A 24,054-nucleotide genomic window follows, 5' to 3' on the forward strand; every position below is an offset into this window, starting at 1 on the left:
CAGTAAGAACAGGGAGTCAACGGAGGCTTTGCAAGCAGGAGTGTCTGCCCTTGTGTTGGAAATATACATGAAATCAGAAATCGTACAAATGTGCAGTTAGTTACAACATTGATAAATGCTATGAAGGAAAAGTAACAACCAAACCAAACCCGTTGCTGTCAAGTCAATGCGGACTCATAGCGACCCATAGGACAGAGTAGAACTGCCCCCATAGGACTTCCAAGGAGCGCCTGGTGGATTCGAAGAGCACAGTTTAATGGTGGAGCCTTAGAAAGACATTGGGGAGTGAAGGGAATAACTTATCAGCTGAAAGCCAAAGAATGAGTAGTTAACTAGTCAGGAATTGGGGGCAGACCCTGCACTGAAGGACTCTGTGCTTCCCAAAGGCTAAGTTTCTTGGGAGGCTTCTAAGTGAAACAGGCATCTACTTGTCTCCAAGGATGGCTGCCATCAATTCCTTCCCTCCCTGTACCCACAAGCCATTCCACCCTCTTGAATTTGCTCTGGCCTTTAACTGCTTTGACCAAAGAATGGGGCAGAAGTGATGCTGTACCAGTGCCGATTCCTTTCTCTTGGTGCTCTGAGAGGTCGTGTAAGAAGTCCAGATTATTCAGCTGCAGAAAGAGACCACGTGGAAGACCAATGAGGCACCAGACCCATGAGCAAAGCGGTCAACTTGGACATCTAGCCCATTTCAGCCTTCTTATGACTCTACCCTCAGCGGCTATTTAACTGCAACCACATGGCAGACCCCAAGCAAAAACTGCCAAGCTGAGTCTGGTCACCATACAGAACCATTACAGATAATAATAAATTGTTGTTTTGAGCCACTAAGTCTGGGGGCTGTTAGTTACACAGCAACAGATAACTAGAATACCTGCTCATGACCACTTTAAGACACATTTGGGGGCTTAGCCCAAGAGAACTGGGTTTATATTAGCTGACAGGGCCTCTTGAGAACATTTCATTCAGGTGTTCTCATTGTGAAAGCAGAAGAGTTTGATTGTCCCAACAGGACAACCCTTACCTGTCCAGATGTCAATCCTTCCCTTTTTCTGGGCTGGAACAGGGTGACCTAGAATGTCTCTAATAATGGCCTTTCCTGATCTTTAACCTGAGTCTCTGTGAGTGACATCACAAGTCTTTTACAGTTAACTACACTCTATGGTTTCCAAAACCAGTTACCGTTATCTGCAATTCATAGCAACCCCATGTGTGTCAGAGCAGAACTGTGCTCCATATGCTTTTCAATGGCTAATTTTTCAGAAGATCACCAGGACACTCTTCCAAGGTACCTCTGAGTGAACTCGTATCTCCAAATTTTCGATAGCAGCTGAGTCCATTAACTGTTTGCACCACCCAGAGACTATGGCTTCCAAACCCTTCTTAAAAGCCCTGTTCCTAAGCAAAGATGGTGTTTCTCTTTTTCACGATGGGTGATTTCATTGTCAACTTCATCTCTTGTTTTTTGGGATCCAGTATCTGCTGGAGGAGACCCACCTATCATGTCTTCCAGATGAGTTAGGGGCATGGGGAGTGAGGGAGTGGGAAGTGGAAGGGAAGAATCATGCCTTGAAATTAGTAAGAGTGTTTTTGTTTGTGTATCTTTATTAATATTTCTGTTTAGCATAATTAGCTATTTTCTCAAGCTTGCCCACAACCTGCAATATTGATGCCTCTAGCTGATAGCTAAACCATCAGCAAAACAGTCCAGTTCCCTGAAGGCTGAATGCAGGTGGCTCTCAATGCTGCAGGATGCTAGTTACTCCAAAAAGCAGGATACATAAGCTTTAATTGCTGCTAAAAATATACACACTAGAAGAATCAGACTCCTTCTGTCTGTCTGGAGTGGATCAAAGCATTTATGGATTCAGCAATTGTAAGAAATGCCCTGCAGAACAAAGGAGAAGGTGGACAGATGGGAACAAATGAACTTTATTAACGGAAAAAAAAGTAGTTAACCCAAGACAATACCACTTCTCTTTATTCACATAATTGGCAGCCCATTTTACTTAGATAATGACTATTGCCCGGAATGTGATTTCAGACTCAACAAAGCAGTGCAATTTAAGTTCCGTCTTGCCCATTGTCAAGCACCAGGCAGCCATGAATAAGTAATTTAACATCCCTTATAGAATCACAGACTAGTAAAGCTAGAAGGGAGCTTAGAGGAAGAATTATGTATTAGAGGTTATATGATTATTACATGATATGTTAAGTATCATATATTGGTAACCCAAAAGAGTTAGTTTTCTCTCAGCAGTTAATCCACGATCAGAGAAAGAGTTATTCACATAGAAAAAATAATATTTTGACTTGTTAGAAATGAGTCAAGACTAAAAGAATATACACAGGCAGGTGTGTGTGCAACGGCTCTCCCTTATTTGATTAGCAGAACACAGCCTTTGCATCCAGTAGGACCTGTGGAAATCTAGGTCAAATAATACTCTCAGCAAGTATTAAAAGGAATTCCTGGGTGGAGCAAATGGTTAAGCACTCAACTACTAGCCAAAAGGCTGGAGTTCAAACCCACTAAGAGGTGCTTAGAAGATATGCCTGGTGATCTGCTTCTGAAAGGTCACACCTTTGAAAACCTTATGGAGCAGCTCTACTCTGCACACATGAGGTCACCATGAGTTGGAATCGACTCAATGGCAACTAACAATAATCAAGCATTAGCAGAGTACATATTCTGAACTGTACCCTGTGTTCTCTACATGTTAACTCATCCAGTCCTTTAAAAATTCCTCCGAGATCGATACTGCTATTACCCTCCATTTGACAGATAAGAAAACTGAGGCACAGAGGTGAAATAAATGACCTTAGGTCACACCATTAGTAAGTGCCAGAGCTAATTTTTAGACCCAAGAAATCTGTGTGCAATCACTAATCCTTCTGAGGGCTTTGAGAGAGGAGCTGGCCCATGCCTCCCTCCTAGCTTCTGGTGGCTCTCGGCAATCCTCGGCTATCCTTAGCTTGCAGCTGCTCCTGTAGTCACCTGACTCTTTTTCTGTCTAACTCCTTTTGTCTGTTCCCTTCTATAAGACAACACTCTGATGGGATAAGGACCCACCCTACTTTATCTTAAAAGACTCAATTTCAAACAAGGTCACTACCAAGGTTAAGACTTCAACACAACTTTTAGGAGGATACAATTCGATTCATAACACCAGTTATCTGGGGTGTTTTACCCCAGAACAAGTTGTTACTCTGTGTTTACTGTGCAGAGGACTTTCACTGCATTCTCACGTTTGATCTTCACATCAGCTTTGAGAAGTAAGCATGGCAGGCATTATTATCCCACTTGACATATGAGGGAACTTAGCAGTCATTTTCTCCAGTTCCTCTATATTTCTGACAAGAAAAGTAAACCTGTATATATAAAGAATGCCTACAAATAAATATTAGTAGAAGACAAACAATTCAACAGAAAAATGGTCAAAGACATGAACAGATATTTCACGGAAGAGGAAACGCATGGCTAGTAAGCATAAGAAGAGCTGATGGGCTAAAATGTAAAAATATATTTATACCAAGTGTTGGAGGTCATATAGAGCCATAGGCTCTTTGCGCTGCTGATGGAAACGTAAATTTGGAAAAGTCTGACGTTTATGTATCTTGTGACCCGGGAATCCCACTCGTATGTATATTCCCAAAATATATTCTTACATGTATATAGCAGGAGACATGAATAAAAATGTTCACAGCAGCACTGTTCACAATAGCAAAAAATCTAGAAACAACTCAAATGCCCATCGGTATGAGAATGAATAAATCATATAAAAATTCCTGTAATGGAATACTGCCTAGCAGTTAAAAAGCAGATTATAAATACACATACCAATATAGACGAACCTTAGCAATATCATATTAAGTGACAAAAAAGCAAGTCTCAAAAGATTTCATGCAATATTATATTGTTTTTGTAAAGACAACAAAATAGACTATGTTTTTCTTGTAAAACACATAGATGTAATAAATTTACAGAAAAAGGAAAACAAAGGACTGACAAATACAAGATTTGGGAGGGAGAGTGCCAGGTATATGGCACTTGAGATTTATCTCAAGGAAATGGCTCATGTAATTGGAGAGGCTGACACAAGTCCCAAGTCCATGGGTCAGGCCTCAGGCTGGAGAATTCTCCTCATGTGGCAGCAGGGGCTGATAGAGGGATTCTCTGTAGGTTGTGTGGTAGGCAGAATTCTAAGACAAGCCCCTATGATGCATGCCCTTGTATAATTTCCTCTCCTTAAATGTGAGTGGGGCCTAGAATTTACTGCTATCCAATAAACCAACACCAGTTGCCGTCAAGGCAGTTCCAACTCATGGCACCCCATCTGTATCACAGTAGAACTGTGCTCTACAGGGTTTTTAATGCCTGATTTTTTATAAGTAAACCACCAGGCCTTTCTTCTGAGGCATCTCTGGGTGATCTTGAATTTCCAACGTTTCAGTTAACGGCTAAGCATTAACCATTTGCATCACTCAGGGATACTAGTTCCACTAAAAAGTAGGGTTCTATACTGTAGAGGTGGAAACCATATTCGGGGGCCAGGCTGTCTAGAGAAGCAAAACCAGTGAAGCAGAGAGAGAGAAAGGAGAGATTTATCTCAAGGAAATGCCTCACACAGCTGTAGAGGCTGGCAAATTCCAAGTCCGTCATCAGGTGTCACACTGGAGGCTTCTCCCGACTCAGGAAGTGGCAGGGGCTGATGAATCCAAGATCAGCAGGTCAGGCAGCAGGCTGCTGGCTCATGGGCTGTGGAGGTTGACAAATCCAAGATCAACAGGAAAGATGGCAGGTTGTTGACTACAGGCTGTGGAGGCCAATGAATCCCAAGATTGGCAGGCAATATGGCACACCACTGCCTCAAGTCCCAAAAACCAGAGGTCAAATGATGATAAGCCAGTTGTAGGATCCAGAGTGAGGAAAGGCCAGCAAGTTTGCCAGAATGTCTACATATATTGGGTACAGGCCACAACCTGAGAAAACTCCACTTAAAACTGATTGGCTGATCACATCAGAACACATCATGGAGGTAATTACATTATATCACAAAATAGAGGATAACTGCACCAGTACATAACTGCCAAGCTACATCATTACATAACTGCCAAACCACTGAGAATCACGTCCCAGTGAGGCTGACATACAACCTTAACCATTACAATCCACCCCTTATCAACATGGCACAGGTACATATCTCCTTAAACCATACACAATCTCTAAATAAAGACAATTACAAAGTCATACTTCTGTGTAACATGATACAACTGCCATGTGTACAACAGACAACACATTAGCCCTGCTTACATCTTACGTTTTATAAATGAAACTCAAAACCAAACCAAATCCACTGCCTTGGAGTCTATTTTGACTCATAGTGTGAAAAAAATAAAAATATTTCATGTACACATACAAGGAAGGAATAGTCATAACAGTTACAGTCATCCTTTCTACAACTGGTCACATGGTTGTAGCTGGTATTTAGAACTACCTTCTTCCATTTAATGATGGAGTATGCTTTGTACTTCTGACTTAATGCCTCTGTGGGTCAGGTAACACCCAGTTCATGATGAACAGCTCAGGCTACATGGTGTCTTGGTGGCCCGTGGCTAAGTGTTCAATCTCTACCAAGACCCAGTAACAAGCCAAAATCTGCTTCTCAAAAGGAGACTAGTTCTCTGCAGAGGATAGTAGGGATTTGCTCCAAAATCCTAAAGGTCTATGCTGTGATTCGCTAACAGGGGCCTGCCAAAGACTCTAAGCAGCATCTCTACCTGCCACTGACACTTGGAGCACCATTGCATTGGCCGGATCCTACAGCCCAAGTGGCAGAACAGCTTGCACGGCAGCCTGAACTTGTTGCAGAGCCTTCTCTTGTTCTTGGCTTCACTCCAAACTAGCAGCTTTTTTGAGTCACTTGATAAATAGGCGGGAGTAGTACACCCAGATGAGGGATGCTTTGACTTCAAAATCCAGAAAGACCCACCAGGCATTGTGCCTCCCTTTTGGTTGTGGAAGGGGCCAAACACAATAACTTATCTTTCACTTTGAGGACTAAGGTGCACCTGAGCCAAGGTGTGGTATTTTCAATCACTTCATATGCATGTGAAAGCTGGGAAATAAATAAGGAAGACCAAAGAGAAATTTATATCTTTGAATTATGGCGTTGGCAAAGAATATCGAATATACCACGAACTGCCAGAAGAACGAACAAGTCTGTCTTGGAAGAAGTACAGCCAGAATGCTCTTTGGAAGAAAAGATGGTAAGAATTCATCTCACATACTTTGGACATGTTATCAGAAGGGACCAGTCCCTGGAGAAGGACATCATGCTTGGTAAAGTAGAGGGTCAGTGAAAAGAAGACCCTTAATGAGAAGAATTGATGCAGTGGCTGCAGCAATGAATTCAAACATAGTTATTATTATGAGGATGGTGCAGGACCAGGTAGTGTTTCCTTCAGTTGTACCTAGGGTTGCTATGAGTTGAAACTCACTCAACACTGCCTAACAACAATAACAACAAGCCATGGTGAGTTTGTAAGGAGGAACTGATCATGTTTAATTCAGCCCTTCTTTTTTCTTGAGGGATGCTTTCATGCTTCTTGAAAAGGAGCACGTGATTTTCTCTGCTCCTTAGGGGCTGGTTCTAATCCAACATCCTAATCCAGCAGGGGTAGGTGGATAGTAGTAGTGGTGCCAAAATTCTGAGGTTCAATGTTAGGAAGTTACCTTGGCCATGAGTATAAGTCACATTGTCCAATATCATTAACATCAAAAAGGTGATATTTTCATCTCTATCTGCTGAGCAAGTTTGTCTTGTTTTCAGTTGTTTCAGAACCCAGGTGATGAAAAGTGGCCATATTATTGAGACCTCTCAAGACTCCAGTATAACTCAATGAAGAAAAGACCTGTATGATATCCACCAACACACACAGAGATTATATAGACTTGGCCACATTGTGGGACCATGCCAAAGAGATAATCCAGGGTGTGCTGAGGCTACATTTCAATTGCAATACTCATAGAATTCGAAATTTGCTTTGTGGCTAAATATATCTGAAAGCAATCTTCTAAAATCTCCAGTGAAAGCTATGCCATTTCACATCCTCCATTCTGAAAAGATTTTATTCTGAGTGAGTTCCAGGGGTTTAGTGTTAATCTTTTAACAGTGGAGGTTTTTGGATATAAATTGTCTATTCTCTACCATGCACTGTTTTAACATTCAGAAAGTGTCCATTTTTAGCAAAATCACAGCTGTTCAAGTGTAGCATACTGGTGTGGAGGAGGGCTACATTTCAACTTGCTGTATTAGAAAAGTAAGAAAATCACTGAATTTTAGATGTGGAAGGAAACTGAGGGAGCATTAAGCCAAACTCTCCCATTATGGATGAGAAAACTGAGGCCCGGGGGGGAAGGTAGCATGTCCCAGGTGGAGTGGGCTAAGAATTTATAGAATTTGGACAAGGGCTAAGTACTGCCAGTCCAATATACTTTGCAGCATATTATTCCATATAAAACTCTACTCTATGCTCTTCTACTCTCCATTTGCCCTACAATCCATAAAATTAAGAAAGAAGATGGGTAGGTTACTTAAGTTATTGATGCCTCAGTTTCCCATCTCTAAAATTATAGTAATAACATCTACCTTAAGGAGATATTTGTAAGAATTAAATTAGATAACTATGCTAAGACCCTAACACAGTACCTCAACCAAAGAAAGTGCTCAATAGTAGTTTTTTGTTTATTGAAACAAGCCCCCATATTAAAGGTAAGAAGTATTAAACAAGGAATGGTGTGTGACGTAATCACTCTTTCACTCATTCATTCATTCACATAGTCAAAGGTAAACAAGCACTTATTGAACTGTGGCAAGCTCTGTGACTCTGAGGATATGAAGATGAATCTGATCATGCTCATAGTGTAGAAAAGGAGACAGATATGCAAACAGATAAATTACTACATAATATATTAAGGGCAAAAATGGAACAGGTAAGTACAAGGTATGAGGTTGTAAAGAAAACCATAAACCAAACCAGTTGCCATTGAGTCGATTCCAACTCATGGTGACCCATGTGTGCCAAAGTAGAACTGTACTCCATGGGGTTTTCAATGGCTGTGATCTTTCAAAAGTAAATCAGGAGGGCTTCCTTCCAATGCGCCTCTAGGTGGGTTTGAACTTCCAACCTCTCAGTTAATAGCCAAGCACTTATCCATTTGTGCCACTGAGATAGTAAGGAGTGACCAATTAATTATCTTGGATAAGGGTGGGAGAGAGAAGGTTAATAAAGGTTTCCTAATGGAAGTGACTTCAGAGCTTGGTTTGTAAAGCCAACTAGAAATTTTCCAAGTGGAAGAACATTCTTAAAAGAAGAAACAGTATGTGCAAAGGCACTGAGGCATGAAATACCACATTATTCATAGAAAAATAACAGTTCGGTGGTAAAGAATCGGGTGCTAATAGGACAAGATAGGTGATGTGAGGCCATGTGACTAATTCTGTCCAATGGGATGTGAGTTTAAATTACCTGAGAAATCTCTGAGTCCTGCCTTAAAAAGAAGGGCCATGCCCTCTCATTTCCAATCTCTCCCTTCTTTCTTACTTGAATGCAGACATGATGGTGAGCCATCTTGGGCAATGCAAATGATAGCAGCCCTAAAGATGGCAGAGCAACAAGAAAGAAGGAAACCAGGTGCCTGCAGAAGAAAAGCTCCCAAGCCAGTCTTGTATTTGCCATTGTTACTTTGGGTCTCTGTCACACACAGTCAAAACAACATTATAGCAAATCCATGAGGTTGTTGCCTAGATATAAGGAAATGGTCTGAGACAGGGGAGAGGGAATGGAGCAGAGATAACAGATTAGAGAAAAATCATTGGACTTACTGACAAGATGTAGGAAGCAAGAGAGAGGGAGGTATCAGTGCACCTTATGCACCTTTGCTTGAAGACTGGGTGGATGGTGCAGCCATCAATGAAGAGCGAAAATGCAGGAGAAATTAAATTACTTCCAGTTTTCAAGTTCACTTAATCATCCATTTCAATACCTTCTGTTGAAGTCCTACTACGTATAAGGCACAAAGGACTTAAAAAAAAAAAAAATTCAGTGTAGGTGAAAAAGAAAAAGATGGACACCTCAACTGTAAAGGTAGCAAAATACAGAACTCTCTAGACAATGTACGGATGTGTTGTACCCTCCACTGTTTGAGCTCCTAACAAAAGACCAACTACCTCCGGGCTTGGTGTGGTTTCAGATTTTCACAAGCAGCTAGCTTGGAAGAGGGAAGTATGGGAGGTACATTTTTAGTTCTAGAATTTCTTAAAAGTCCATTTCTTTGGAATTGAGGTACACTGAGATAAGAAAGTCATTCAAGTGAGAATATAGCTTGTCATTTAGCTGTGCCGCAATCCCAAGTATCCTTAGCAGATTCGTTTTAAATTTGTCAGGACAAATAAATAAATATGCATATGTGGATTCCACACGTTTTGAAATAAACCCCGTTTAAACTCTGTACATTTTCACAGCACACTTTCTTTTTGTACTATTTTATCCTCCCCCATAAGCAGTTTAAATAATCACTCTACGTGATATTCCAGACTTCCTAAATAGAATAGCTTTTCTCATATTGATTAAAAATTTAAAGTACATCTATACATCAAGAAAGTCACTTAACATTCATGTTAGTATCCATAAACATTAGACTGTCTCAAACATATCTTAAAATAGGTTCATTATGCATAAAATATACACAAAGGAAGACCAAATAAACAAACTTGTTTATCCTAAATGTCTTAAGGAGTTGTCTGGGTTCCTGTTAACTCCTCCTGGTCTCTGTTCCTTCCAGGGTGCTCCACTGCTGGTCAATGAAGGAATTTTCCAGATAGGTCATGGAAAGGAAACGCATTGGTTTACTTAACTGGTGTTCAGTGCAGCTCAATAGATTATATCTTGAACACCTACTGTGTACCAGGTCCAGTCCTAGGCCTGGTCTGTGGGGGATGCAGAAAATTAACGAAATATAGTGCTGCTCTGACGTAGATACCTAGAAGGCTGTAGGAAGAGATCAATTTCTTATGGATGGGTTGGGATTGAAAAACACCTCCATTGTGGATTGAATTATGTTCCCCCAAAATATGTATTAAAGCCCCGGCCCCTGTACCTGTGAATGCGATCCTGTTTGGAGACAGAGTTGCCTTCGTTATGTTAATTGCGTCATACCCAAGTAGAGGGGATCCTAAACTTGATCACTTCTGAGTTATGAAAAGAGCAAAATAGACACAGAGACACACACAGGGGGAAGACAGTTGCCAAGAACACCAAGGAACGTCAATGAACACCAGCAACCACCGAGGAACACCAACAAACTCCAAGGAACTCCTGGATCTACTGACAAGGAGATGATGCCCTGATTTGGGCTTCTAGCCTATGAAACTACGAAACAATAAATTCCTGTTCTTTAAATCCATCCACTTGTGGTATCTTCTGTTGTGGCAGCACTAGGTAACTAAGGCAGCTTCCTAAAGATTCTGACATTTGAGCTAGATTTTGGAAAGGAGGAAGGTCTGGACCTGTCAATGGGGTAAGTGTTGGAAAAACAGCAGAATCTAGTGGGAACAGGCTGAAGGGTGTGCAGGAGGCATAATCTTCAGGATTTTTAGAGGACTGTCAAATGAATTACTCTTAGTTAACCCTGTGAAGTACACATTACTATGCACATGTAGGAGAACGAGGCTCACAGTGACCCAAAGTCACACATCTACAAGTAGTAGAAAAACAGAGAACCGGGATCATACTGCACATATTTTTATCTACTATTTTCATTTAACAGTATTATCATGGGCATTTCCCCTATCACTAAAAGTTTGAGCCAGTAAAGTTAGATTTGCCTATTTGAACTTTTTTTTAATGGGAAATGTGGTGGTGTAGTGGTTAAGAGCTATAGCTGCTAACCAAGAGGTCAGCAGTTCAAATCCACCAGGTGCTCCTCGGAAAACCTGTGGGGCAGTTCTACTCTGTCCTATAGGGTGGCTGTGAGTCGGAATCGACTCGATGGCAACAGGTTTGATTTCTTGGTTTTTTTATCACAACTTTAAATAAGCTGCCTAGGGAAGCTATACAAGACAAAAGCATCTTGAAACGTAATATTGGAGAAAATAACAATGAATCACACCAAAAACAAACCCATTGCTGTCAAGTCGATTCTGACTCATAGTCATAGCAACCCTACAGGACAGAGTAGAACTGCCCCACAGAGTTTCCAAGGAGTGCCTGGTGGATTCGAACTGCTGACCTTTTGGTTAGCAGCTGTAGCACTTAACCACTATGCCACCAGGGTTTCCATAGCATATTAAAACTAGTAAAGGATTTAGCGATCACCTATGAAGGCCAAACACCATGACAGGTGAGAACAGGGCTGTGGTATGTCTTGTATCTGAGCTTATATGAATGTTCTGGGGGGATTGTCTCATCTTTCTGGACCCCAAGAGCTATGGAGATCTGAACAGGCAGGTTGATCCCTCCCTACCCCCAAGTGTGATGGAGTACAGGGGATAATGGTATCAGTGCTCACCTTGCAGTGGAGTAAAGGAGGGAAAGAACTTAAAGTACTTCACAGTCACATTCAGGATACATTAGCAAAGTTGGTTATGATTTGGATAATGAAAACTGTCTGTTCTTGCTTTTTTTGTGTAGATTATCCAGTTCATGACAATGAACACGAACAGCATGATGAAAAATGAAGAAGAAATCAAAGTTGTCACTGATTTCATTCTACTTGGATCAACAGTCAACGTCCACGGAAGCAGCAGTCAAGAAATGACATGAAGTATTGCATTGGACACATTTGCTGCAAAAGACCTCGTTAGAGTTTTAAAAAGCAAAGATGTCACTTTGATGACTAATGGCCTTATATGCATGTGAAAGCTAGACAATGAAAAAGGAAGACAGAAGAATTGTGGTGTTGAAGAAGAATATTGAATATATCATGGACTGCAAGAAGAATGAACAAATCAGTCTTAGAACAAGTACAAGTGGAATGCTCTTTAGAAGCAAGGATAGCAAGACTTTTACTCACTTACCCTGGACATGTCATCAAGGAAGATCAATCGTCAGAAAAGGATATCATGTTTGGTAAAGTAGAGGGTCAGCAAAAACCTAGGAAACCCTCAGTGAGATAGGCTGACACAGTAGCCACAACGATGGGCTCAAATATACCAATAATCATGAAGATGGCACAGAACCAGGCAATATTTCATCCTGTTGTAGATAAGGTTGCCATGAGTCAGAGCAGACTTAATTACAACTAACAACCACAATCCAGTTCATTCTTTGTGATCATCTTCAGGATGACACGCGTGATCATTTCAAACTATAAGTCTATTATCCAGTGAAACCAATTGAAGAATCAGCCTTGTAGAAATAAAAAAAAAAAATGACCTATTCATTACCTTCTAGATAGAGACGCTTACTATCTGGTTGGGGGTGACATGATAAAACCTTAAAAAAAAAAAAGAAAGAAAGACAAGAACACACTAAAGTGCTCTTCAAATTATTTAACTGATCTAACAAGAATCTATGTGAAAAGACTTTGTAAATTCTGAGGTGCTGTAACAGGTTAAAGGGTAATTATTACTGTTCACTAAACAAATACTGAGCAAGTTTTTCTTTGTTTCAGGCACTTTTTTATATATATATATAATCGTTCATAGTAAGTGTATCCAAGTTAGAATAAACCTGTTGCCGTCAAGTCGATTCCAACTCATAGTGACCCTATAGGATAGAATAGAGCTGCCCCATAGTGTTTCCAAGGAGCACCTGGTAGATTCGAACTTTCGGTTAGCAGCTGTAGCACTTAACCACTACACCACCAGGGTTTTCCCAAGTTAGCATGGTGGGGTTCAAACTGAGTCAGAGGTTGCCTGGGAGACATAGAATAAAAGGAACACTGCCGCAAACATTCTAGATACCAGTATGGCTCAGGAACGTACTGGGCAGGCCACAGGCTCAAATTCAGGTGTCCTAGAGTTGGAATCCCAGCTCCACCATTTACAGGAAAACCTGTGAAAGCCAGAACTCAATGCGCCTGCCTTGTTTTCCCAGGTCTCAGAAGTTTTCCACCTTTGACAGGGTACGGTCTTACCACTTTCCTACATTCCCTTTTAGTGGAAAATATTTGAGTTTTCCTTCTCTGGCAGTTCCAGTTCTTTCAGGTTTTGTTGTATTATTTGACCATAGGCAAGTCTTGAGAAGGCCGTTGATAGTAATGTACCTTGAAGGGTTCCTAAAGGATTTCACAGTAATATATGTAAAGTATCTGGCCCACACTCGGGGCACTATAAATGGAAGCTTTTATTATTCTTAGAAGTTTGAGTTCAGCTTCTCATTCCACTCCATCACAGACTAGGTAAGTGATCTTGAACAAGCACTCCCTCTGAGCTTCAGTATCTTCATTATACAGTCACACACCCACATAATGTCCCTTCAGGCCACGGCCAACCGCAGGTACATCAGTGGTCACATAAGGATTTTTGTTTTTGTTTTTTTAAGGTAATGCAGCTCTCCGTCTGTTTATTGTTTCCCCGTAATGGTTATAAAGACCCCAACCCCTAGAATGAATGAGCAGAGGAGCTCCAGGGCACACCCCAATCTCTGCAGCACCTCCACCTCTTCTGCCTCCTCCTTTGCCTCCTCCTGGCTTTCTTCACCCACCCAGCAGTCATGCAGCCTCTCACTCCTGGTGCAGGGCAGCACCTGCCAGGGCCCCTCTTCTCATGCCTCCAGTGCTGGTGGGGATACCAGCCCAACCAGGGCACTCTGAGCTCCTGGCTCTGGGCAACGGTGCGGCTGCACAAGACCAGGAAGTGGTCTCACTAGCAGGGTGGTGGCAGCCAGGGCCGCCACCACCAGCCATGCTCCCAGCACCCACATACTCACTCCTGGTGGCCTCCTCTCTACATGGCCACACCCAGCCCCGCCCTCCTGCCTGCACCCAGATGTTCACAAAGTCCAGATACACCTGCTGGCACAGGCCCCAGCCCAGCCCAGCCACATACTGGGCAAAGCCGGCCTCCTATATCCAGCGGATACAGCTTTTGGGCTTTGTCCAGTAGGCTCCCATAAGGTTTTAACATAATAGGCTTTATGAGAATTTAACTAGAAATTGTAATGGGACTGCCTATATGTAACATGGTGTTCACACATTGCATAACGCCCTGTTTCACAGAACCTATGGTGGACGTTAAGTGATGCATACCTGTAAATGGTGATAATAACAACGCTTACCTTACAGAGTTGCACTAAGAATCAAGGCAGACAATAAGTTAGAGTGCTTCGTAAACTATAGAGAGCAATATAATGTAATTGTAAGCATTCCTGAAGTGTTAAACGCTGTTCCTATGCTTGTTCTAATCTTAGCAGCCAGCTCCTGAGCTCCTGTGAACCATCCGATGCACCACAGTCTCTTGTTTGCCTTCAACAATCCCAGATAAGACATTTTATTAACCATTTATTCTCTTAACTCTAAGTGAACTAAATTATGCCGGCGGAAGATTGGGCCTGGGCAATTGAGTTACGTGACAATTTTCATATAAGTCACAGTGCCAACCTAATGCAATGTGACAGATTTTCCCGGTAGCACATCCTCGAAATTTGATTATTTTGAATAAGAGAATATTCATGGGGTGCCTCACCCAGATTGTACAAGACCTGTTCAGTATCCATATGTAAGGGTTAAATTTTGGGAGTGAGGACCAGAGAGCAGTTGGCCTGCCACCAGTCATCTTTCATTGGGCTCCAAATGATGTGGCATTGATGTCTACCTTATTCTGGAACCTTCTTCAGAATTAGGAATTTTTCTAGCCCATGAATAATGACATCTACTTGGAAGAGATTGTCTGTATTTTGACTCCGAGGAAACAATTTAAAAGGAAATAGGCACACTAGGGTATCTGAAATATCTTTACGCAGGTTCTTCATTTACTGCTATTTATTGCATACTGCCAGCACATGTGTTTTTAGTGAATTTCTTTAAATGGGGTAGGTAGAGGTTCGTGCCATTCTTATCCTGTTTTGTACCAGGAAATTTAAGTTCTCTTTTTTTTCTATTTCTACATGATGGCTCTCATCATGATGCCCCCAAACACCCACCACCATGCCACGGGGAACATTTAGTGCCATAGAGAGTCAAGCATGGAATGGCAGTGATCCTATTGGGGAAAAATAGGGAGAGGTGATTTCAGAGCTACTTAGAACGGCATTCATAAGACCCCAGGTCAAGGCAGCATTGACAGGACCAGACACTACTCATTCCAACTCTCCCTTCACCAACGGAGGTACCCCAAGATGATTGCAATCACCCAGGCCAGGCAGCCTGAGGTTTCCACCATCCGTAGCCTTCCACAGGACCTTCTTAAGTAGGCATTTCAACTCACTGATACTGACACTTTGAGACCAAGGCTGGAGCAAAACAACTCCAGATGTTCATCTGGACAGTTCCTGAGAGATGGTCCTTGGCTCATTTGGAGAGGTCAAAATGCTGGACAGAATTTCAGCAACATGGAACATTTAGGCACATAAGACTCACAGCTGACCCACTCCCTAGAAGGATGAGCACCAATATGGGTTGGGGTAGGCGGAATTCCAAATATTCCCCTCCCAAGATTCCCACCCATGGTTACTGTCATGGATTGAATTGTGTCCCCCCAAAATGTGTCTCAACTTGGTTTTGTGATTTTCCTATGTGTTATAAACCATCATGTCTGCCTGTGATTAAAGAGAATTAAGTTGGGATGGAACACCCTTCCTCAGGTCACATCCCTGATCCAATGTAAAGGGAGTTTCCCTGGGGTGTGACCTTTTATCTTACAAGAGATAAAAAGGAAAGGGAAGCAAGCAGAGAGTTGGGGACCCCATACCACCAACAAAGCAGCACCGGGAGCAAAGCACATTCTTTGGACCCGGGGTCCCTGTACCTGAGAAGTTCCTCATCCAGGGGAAGATGATGACAAGGACCTTCCTCCAGAGCCGACAGAAAAAGAAAACCTTCTTCCGGAGCTGATGCCTTGAATTTAGACTTCTAGCCTACTAGAATGTGAGAGAATAAATTTCTCTTTGTTAAAGCCATCCACTTGTGGTATTTCTGTTATAGCAGCACTAGATGACTAAGACAGTTATCCAAACACTAATCTAGGTACTGTCATAAAGGGATTTTACAGATGCAATTAAGTACCAAGTGTCAAAACCTTGTTGTTATTACTGTGTGTTGTCAAGTCCGACTCATAGAGACCCTATAGGACAGAACAGAACTGCCCCATAGGGTTTCCTAGACTGTAATCTTTATGGGAGCAGATGGCCAGGTCTTTCCTCCTGCAGAGCAGCTGATGGGTTTGAGCTACCGACCTCTTGGTTAGCAGCCAAGCACTTAACCAGTGCACTACCAGGTCTCCTTTACCAAGATCTTAAGATATAGATTAGTTGGGTGGGCCTAAGAGAATCACAGAAGCAGAGAGTTTCTGTCTTAAAAGCATAGAGAGAGTTTTCTTCAGCTGGTAGCAAAAGGAAAAATCAGAGATTTCAGTCACGAGATATAGTCAATGCACCATCACTGGCCTGAAGATGGAGGGGGCAGTATAATAAGGACAGTGGGCAGCTTCTAGAAGCTGAGAATGGCCCCCTGCTGACAGCCAGTAAGCAAATGGGGACCTCAGTCTCACAACTGCAAGGAATTGAGTTCTGCTAAATGACAGGAATGAGCTTGGCAGAGAACATGGAGCTTCAGATGAAAACACAGCCAAACAACATCTTGATTTCACCTTGAACAAAGAACTCAGCCACACCATGACCTATACAAGTACGAGTTAAAAAAAAAAAAAAAAAAAGTTTTTTTTTTAACAGCTTTATTGCAATATATTTTACTTACCATAAAATTCACCATTTTAAAGTGTACAAAACAGTAGCTTTTAGTATACTCACAAACTTGTACAACCATCGCCACTACCTAATTCTAAACATTCTCATTACACTGGAAAGAAACTCTGTACCCATTAGCAGTCATGTCCCATTCTCCCTGTTCCCAGTACCTGGCAATCACTACTTTCTGTCACTATGGATTTGCCTAGTCTGGACATTTTATGTAAATGAAATCATACAAAATATGGCCTTTTGTGTTTGGATTCTTCATTTAACATGATGTTTTCAAGGTTTATTCATGTTGTAGCACGTTGTTAGGTGTCACTGAGTCAGCTCTGACTCATAGCCACCCTATGTACAACAGAAAGAAACACTGCCGGTTTCTTTCCATCCTCATGATCTTTGTTATGCTTGAGCCCATGGTTGCAGCCACTGTGTCAATCCATCTTGTTAAGGGTCTTCCTCTTTTTTGCTGATCCTCTACTTTACCAAGCATGATGTCCTTCTCCAGGGACTGATCCCTCCTGAGAACATGTCCAAAGTACGTGAGACGTAGTCTCACCGTCCTTGCTTCTAAGGAGCATTCTGGCTATATTTCTTCCAAGACAGATTTGTTCATTGCAGCATGTACTTTGCTGAGTAATATTCCATTGTATGAATAAATCCTATTTTGTTTATCCATTCATCAGTTGGACATTTGGATTGTTTCCACTTTTAGGCTATTATGAATAATGCTGCTACGAACATTCATGTGCATGTTTTTGTATGGACGTATGTTTTCATAAATGATCATAAATGTAAAGCTGTTATTTCTAAATTCTCACTTTATTCCATTTATATAGTTCTGTTTTTTTATACTTATTCAGTACCATGCACTTTTGATTACTGTAGCTTTGCAGTAAGTTTTAACATCAGGAAAGTTGTATCCTCCACTTTGTATGTCAATTCCTGCAAAAAAGACAGCTGGGGCTTTGGCAAGGAATTGTGTCGAATGTGTAGATCCAGTTGGGGATTATATTAGTTATCTAGGGCTGCCATAACAAACTGTGACACACTTGGCTGCTTAAAACAATAGAAATGTATTCTCTCGCAGCTTATGAGCTCAGAAATCTGAAATCAGGGTGTCCACAGGGCCATACTCCCTCTGAAGGCTCTAATGAAGAATCCATCCCTGCCTTTTCCTAGCCTCTGGTGGTTGCCAGCAATCCTTAGCATTTCTTGGCAGCACAACTTCAACCTCTGCCTCTGTATTCACACGGCCTTCCTCCCTATGTGTCTGTGTCACTAAGTGTTCTCTCCTTACAAGGATACTGGTCATTGAACAAAGAGCCTATGCTAATCCAGTCTGACCCCATTTAAACTTAACTAATTATATCTGCAACGACTCTATTTCTAAATAAGTTCACATTCTGAAGTTCTGGGTGGACGTGAATTTGTGGAGGGCCCCTATTCAACCAACGCAGACAATGTTGCATATTAACAATATTAAGTCTTCCAAAACATGAACATGAGGTGTCTATCCAATTATTTGTTGTTGTTAGGTGCCTGGAGTCAGTTCTGGCTCACAGCGACCCTATACACGGGTTGAAAACGAAACACTGCCCAGTCCTGTGCCACCCTCATGGTCATTGCTATGCTTGAGCCCATCGTTGCAGCCACTGTGTCAATCCATCTCATTGAGGGTCTTCCTCTTTTTTGATGACTACTTTACCAAGCATGATGTCATTCTCCAGGGACTGATCCCTCCTGATAACATGTCCAAAGTATGTGAGACAAAGTCTCACCATTCTTGCTTCTAAAGAGTATTCTGGCTGTGCTTCTGCCAAGACAGATTTGTTTGTTCTTCTGGCAGTCCATGGTATATTCAATATTCTTCACAAACATCATAATTCAAAGCTGTCAATTCTTCTTCGGTCTTCCTTATTCATTACCCAGTTTTTGTATGCATATGAGTTGACTGAAAACACTATGGCTGGGGTCAGATGCACCTTAGTCCTTAAATTAAATTGCTCAATTATTAAATTATTTAGGGCTTATTTAATTTTTCTCAACGATGTTTTTCAGTTTTTGGTGTACAAGTCTTGCATTTCTTTTGTAAATTTACTTCTATGTATTTTATTATTTTTATGCTACTGTAAATAAAATTGTTTTCTTAATTTCATTTTCAGATTGTTCATTATTAGTATATAGAAATGCAATTGATTTTTGTATATTGATCTTGTATCCCACAATCCTAATTAGGCTTTTATGTAGATTTCTTCTAATTTTCTTTATGTAATATCATGTCATCTACAAATAGAGGTAGTTTTACTTCTTTCTTTCCAATCTGGATGTCTTTTATTTCTTTTCCTTGTCTAATTGCATGGGCTAGAACCTCCAGTACAATGTCGAATAGAAGTAGCAAGAGTGGACATCTTTGTCTTCCTATCCTAGTGGAAAAGCTTTCAGTGATTCACCATTATATACCTTAGCTGTGGGTTTTTCGTTGATGTCTTTTATCAGATTGAGGAAGTTCCATTCTATTCCTAGCTTGTTGGATGTTTTTATCACTAATGACTGTTAGATTTTACCAATGGTTTTTCTACTTCTATTGTGATGATCATATGAGCATATTTGCCTTCTATGCTGTTAATATGATGTATTACACGAATTTATACATTGAATCAAACTTACATTTCTGGGATAAATTCCACTTGATCACATATAATTCTTTTTATATATTGATGGATTCAATCTGCTAGTGGTTGTTGAGGATTTTTGAGTCTATAGTCACAAGGGGTATTGGTCTGCAGTTTTCTGCAGATGTCTTTGGTTTTGGTGTCATGAGAATACTGTCCTCATTGAAAGAGATGAGAAGTGTTCCCTCCTCTTTTATATTTTAGAAGTGTTTGCGAAGAATTGGTATTAATTCTTTAAATATTTGGTAGAATTTACCATTGGAGTCGTCTGGGCTTAGACTTTTATTTGTGGGTATATTTTTGTTTACTAATTCAATCTCTTGTTACAGGTCTGTTCAGGCATTCCATTTCTTTTTGAGCTAGTTTCAATAGTTTATATCTTTCTAGGAATCCAGCCATTTCATCTGTTTTCTAATTGGTTTTCATAAAGTTCTTCATATTATTCCCTTACAATCTTTCTTATTTCTATAAGGTCAGTAGAAATGTCCCTTCTTTTGTTTTCAATTTTGGTAATTTGAGCCTTCTTTTATTCTTGGTCAGTCTAACAAAATGGTTTGTCAATGTTTTGATCATTTCAAAGTCTTGTTCATTTTCTCTACTGTTCTTCTATTCTCTATTTCATTTATTTCTACTTTAATCTTTACTATTTCTTTCCATATGTCTGCTTTGTGTTTAGTTTGCTTTTTTATTTTTCTAGTTTCTTAAGCGGAACATTAGGTTATTACTTAGAGATATTTCTTTTTTAACATAGGCATTTACAGCTATAAATTTTCCTCAAAGCACAGCTTTAGCTCTTCCCCTTATATTGTTTGTTTTTTTAATATATATTGTGTTTTCATTTCTGTTTATCTCAAAACATTTTCTAATTTCCCCTGTGATTTCTTCTTTGACTCTTGGGTTATTTAGAAGTATGTCATTTAATTTTAACATATTTTTGAATGTCCGAAGTCCTTTTTATTAATGACATCTAATTTCATTTCATTTTGGAGAACATAGTTTGTATAATTTTAATTCTTTTAAATTTATTGAGGTTTATTTTATGGCCTAGCATACGGTCTATCCTACAGAATATTCAATGTGCACTTGAGAAGAATATACATTTTTCAGCTTTTGAATGAATTGTTCTATAGATGTCTGTTAGATCTAGTAGGTTTATTGTGTTGTTTGTCTATTTCTTGCTGATCTTCTAATTGCTGTAATCGTTATTGAAGGTGGGGTATTGGAGTTTCCAGCTGTGATTGGTGAGTTAGTTCTCCCTTCGTCAGTTTTCGTTTCATGTATTTTGGGGTTCTCTTATTAAGTGTGCATTTGTTTATAATTGTTATGTCTTCCTAATGGATTGACCCTTTTATCATTATAATATGTCCTTTTTTGTCTCAAGTAAGCTTTTTGGCTTAAAAATCTATATTTTCTCATATTAATTTAGACACCCCAGCTCTCTTTTAGTTATTTTTGTGTAATTTATCTTTTTCTATCCTTTTACGTACAATCTATTTGTGTCTTTGAAAAAGTGTGTCTTATAGACCGTATAAAATTGAATCATGTTTATTTATCCATTCTGCTAATATCTGCATTTTGATTGGAGTGCCTAATTTGTTTTTGTTCAATGTAATTATGGAGGGAAATCCTAATGATGTAGTGGTTAAGAGCTATGGCTGCTAACCAAAAAGGTTGCAGTTTGAAACTACCAGGTGTTTCATGGAAACTGTATTTGTGTCTACTGTTTTCATATTTGTTTTTTATATGTCTTATGTCTATTTTTTTCCTCTATTCCTCTATTAAAAGGAGCCCTGGTGGTGCAATGGCTAAGGACTCAGCTGCTAACCAAAAGATCAGTGGTTCAAACCCACCAACTTTCCACAAGAGAAAGATGTGGCAGTCTACTTCCATAAATATTTACAGCCTTGGAAACTCTATGGGGCAGTTCTATTCTGTCCTGTAGGGTTGCTATGAGTTGGAATTGACTCAACAGTAATGGGTTACCCCTCCAGTACTGCCTTTGTTTGTGTTAAACAGATATTTTCTAGTGTGCCATTTTAATTTCTGTGTTGCTTTTTTTGCTATATATTTTTATTTTCTTAGTGGCTTCACTGGGGAATTATACTTAATATATTTACTTGTAACAGTCTAGTTCAGAATAATATCAACTTAATTTCATTAGTTTACAGAAACCTTACTCCTATATAGCTCCATTTCCTCCCCTTCCTTTGTACTATTATTGTCATACAAATTTTATTTTGTATATTGTATGATCATCAACACAGATTTAAAACTATTGTTTTATGCAGTTTCTTTTAAATCAGATGGGCAAAAAAAGAGTTACAAACAAAAAATGCATTTATACTGTCTAAAAAAAAATTTTTTTTTTCTTTTATATTTACCTATGTAACCACCTTTACTGGTGCTCTTTATTTCTTCATGTGGATTCAAGTTACTGCCTGGCGTCCTTTCATCTAAGCGTGAAGGACTGTCTAATATTCCTTTTAGGGAAGATCGGGTATCTTAGTGGTCTACTAAGAATTAAACAGAGATTTACTTAAATTTTTGAAATAAATAAGTTTCCCAGCCTTTGCAGGGGTGCTTTGCCTTCAATATTGCAGCAGTTTTCAACTCTGCCTTATTCTTCACTTCCTGTTTGAGCAGAGACTCAGCATCAGCCAGGGATGAGATATTAGGTCTTTCTGGCTCATTCACATAGCCATGCATCTTCATGTGGCTTTGTGGACTCCAGGGGATATGCTGAAGCTTTCAAAACCCCTTTGGATATCTCATTCCCAAGATTTTCCTTTCAAGTATTTTGTGCAGCCTCCTTGTTTGCTCTGAGTAGCATCACCACCTCAAGTAGCTGCAATGTTAAACAATTGCCATTGAATTTTTCCAAAAAATGTTTTGAGAATGGAGTATTTCCCACTAAGTGGCTTTGAATCAGGTCAAATACACACCCTGTAAATGAGATATACTTCACACCCTCTAGGATGGCTATAATAAAAAAAGGCAGATAATAACAAGATCTAGCAAGGAGGTGGAGAAAATTCAACTCATACTTTGGGAATGTAAACTGATGAAGCCACCTTGGAAACCAGGTTTCCAGATCCTCAAAACATTGAGCATAGAGTTCCATTTGACCCAATGATTCCACTCATAGGTGTATAATCAAGAGAAATAAAAACTTAGGCCCTCACCAAATCTAATACACATGTCCATAGCAGCATGATTTTTGGTAGCCCAAAAGTGGCAACAACCCAAATGTCCTCAACTGTTGAATAAACAAAAGGTGGTATATCAATACGATGGAATATTATTTGGCCATAAAAAGGAAAAAAGTACTGATTCATGCTACAATATGGATGAACCTTGAAAATGTCTTGCTAAGTGAAATAAGCAAGACACAAAAGGCCATACAGTGTATGATTCCACTTGTGTGAAATATGGAGAAGCAAATTTATAGAGACAGAAAGTAAATTAGTGGTTATCTAGGCCAGAGGAGGAAGACGGGGAAGGGAAGATTGAAGGGTGATAGCTAAAGAGTATGGGATTTTTTCATAGGGTGATGAAAATGTTCTAAAATTGATTATGGTGATAGTTACACAGCTCTGTGAATACACTCAAGGCCATCGAATTGTATACCTTAAACGAGTGCATTGTATGGTATGTGAATTATAATAATAATAATAAAAAACCCTTTGCCTCAAGTCAATTCCAAATCATAGTGATCCTATAGGACAGAGTAGAACTGCCCCATAGGGTTTCCAAGGAGCAGCTGGTTAATTCAAACTGCCAACCTTTTGGTTAGCAGCCGAGCTCTTAACCACTGCACCACCAGGGCTCCTTATCTTAATAAAGCTGTTACGGAAAAAATCAGTGGTGGACAGGATTTGGCCTGCAGAGTATAGTTTGCTCACCCCAGTCTGGAGGAGAGGGACCAAGGAAATCACTCAGATTGCTCTTAGTGCCTTTGTACTAAGGAGTGATAAAAGGCCTTGTAACAAACACATAGGTGGGTGGTTCTGCATGAAGGCTTAAGACAATGTCCAAGCTAATAAAATTAAGTTTGCATTGTCCTGATGTATCCTTCTGTATATTTCCCATGCAAGCCTATGTGGGAAAAACACAGAGATTCGACCTTCAGGAATTCTAGATCCTGGCCATCGAACTTTCTTTCTTATCTTCGTTAATAAGGAACTCAGACATCCTATAGCTGGGTCAAGCTTTTTTATCCATTCTGATCATCTCTGACTTTTAATTGGAGTGTTTACAAAATTTACATGAATGTAATTATTGATATGGTTGGGTTTTAAACTACCATGTTCCCATTTGTTTCCTATTTGCGATGGCTATTTTTTGTTCCATTTTTCCTATTTTCTTGTCTTTATTTGGATTGAGTATTTTTTGTTCCATCTCCACTGTTAGCTTATTAGCTAATCCTCTTTGTATTTTTTCTTTGTTGCTCTAGGGTTTACAATTATAC

At 40.0% G+C, this 24,054-nt stretch overlaps 1 protein-coding gene across 4 annotated transcripts in view; it reads left to right on the forward strand.

Moving 5' to 3' along the window:
* GPR65 (G protein-coupled receptor 65) overlaps positions 1-24,054 on the forward strand; it is a 170,626-nt gene that overhangs the window by 79,334 nt on the left and 67,238 nt on the right. The window contains exon 4 of one of the 4 annotated variants that reach the window (XR_010323203.1): positions 11,695-19,129. The exons of 1 other annotated variant lie outside the window; for it this stretch is intronic. The gene's annotated coding sequence lies outside the window, so the exon portion shown is untranslated. Of the gene's footprint in view, positions 1-11,694; positions 19,130-24,054 lie in introns of those variants that run through there. 2 more of the 4 variants (XR_010323204.1, XR_002785343.2) reach the window with 2 other exon arrangements.

The sequence above is a fragment of the Loxodonta africana genome, chromosome 10, assembly GCF_030014295.1.
Source record: "Loxodonta africana isolate mLoxAfr1 chromosome 10, mLoxAfr1.hap2, whole genome shotgun sequence".
NCBI classification, from domain to species: Eukaryota; Metazoa; Chordata; class Mammalia; order Proboscidea; family Elephantidae; genus Loxodonta; species Loxodonta africana.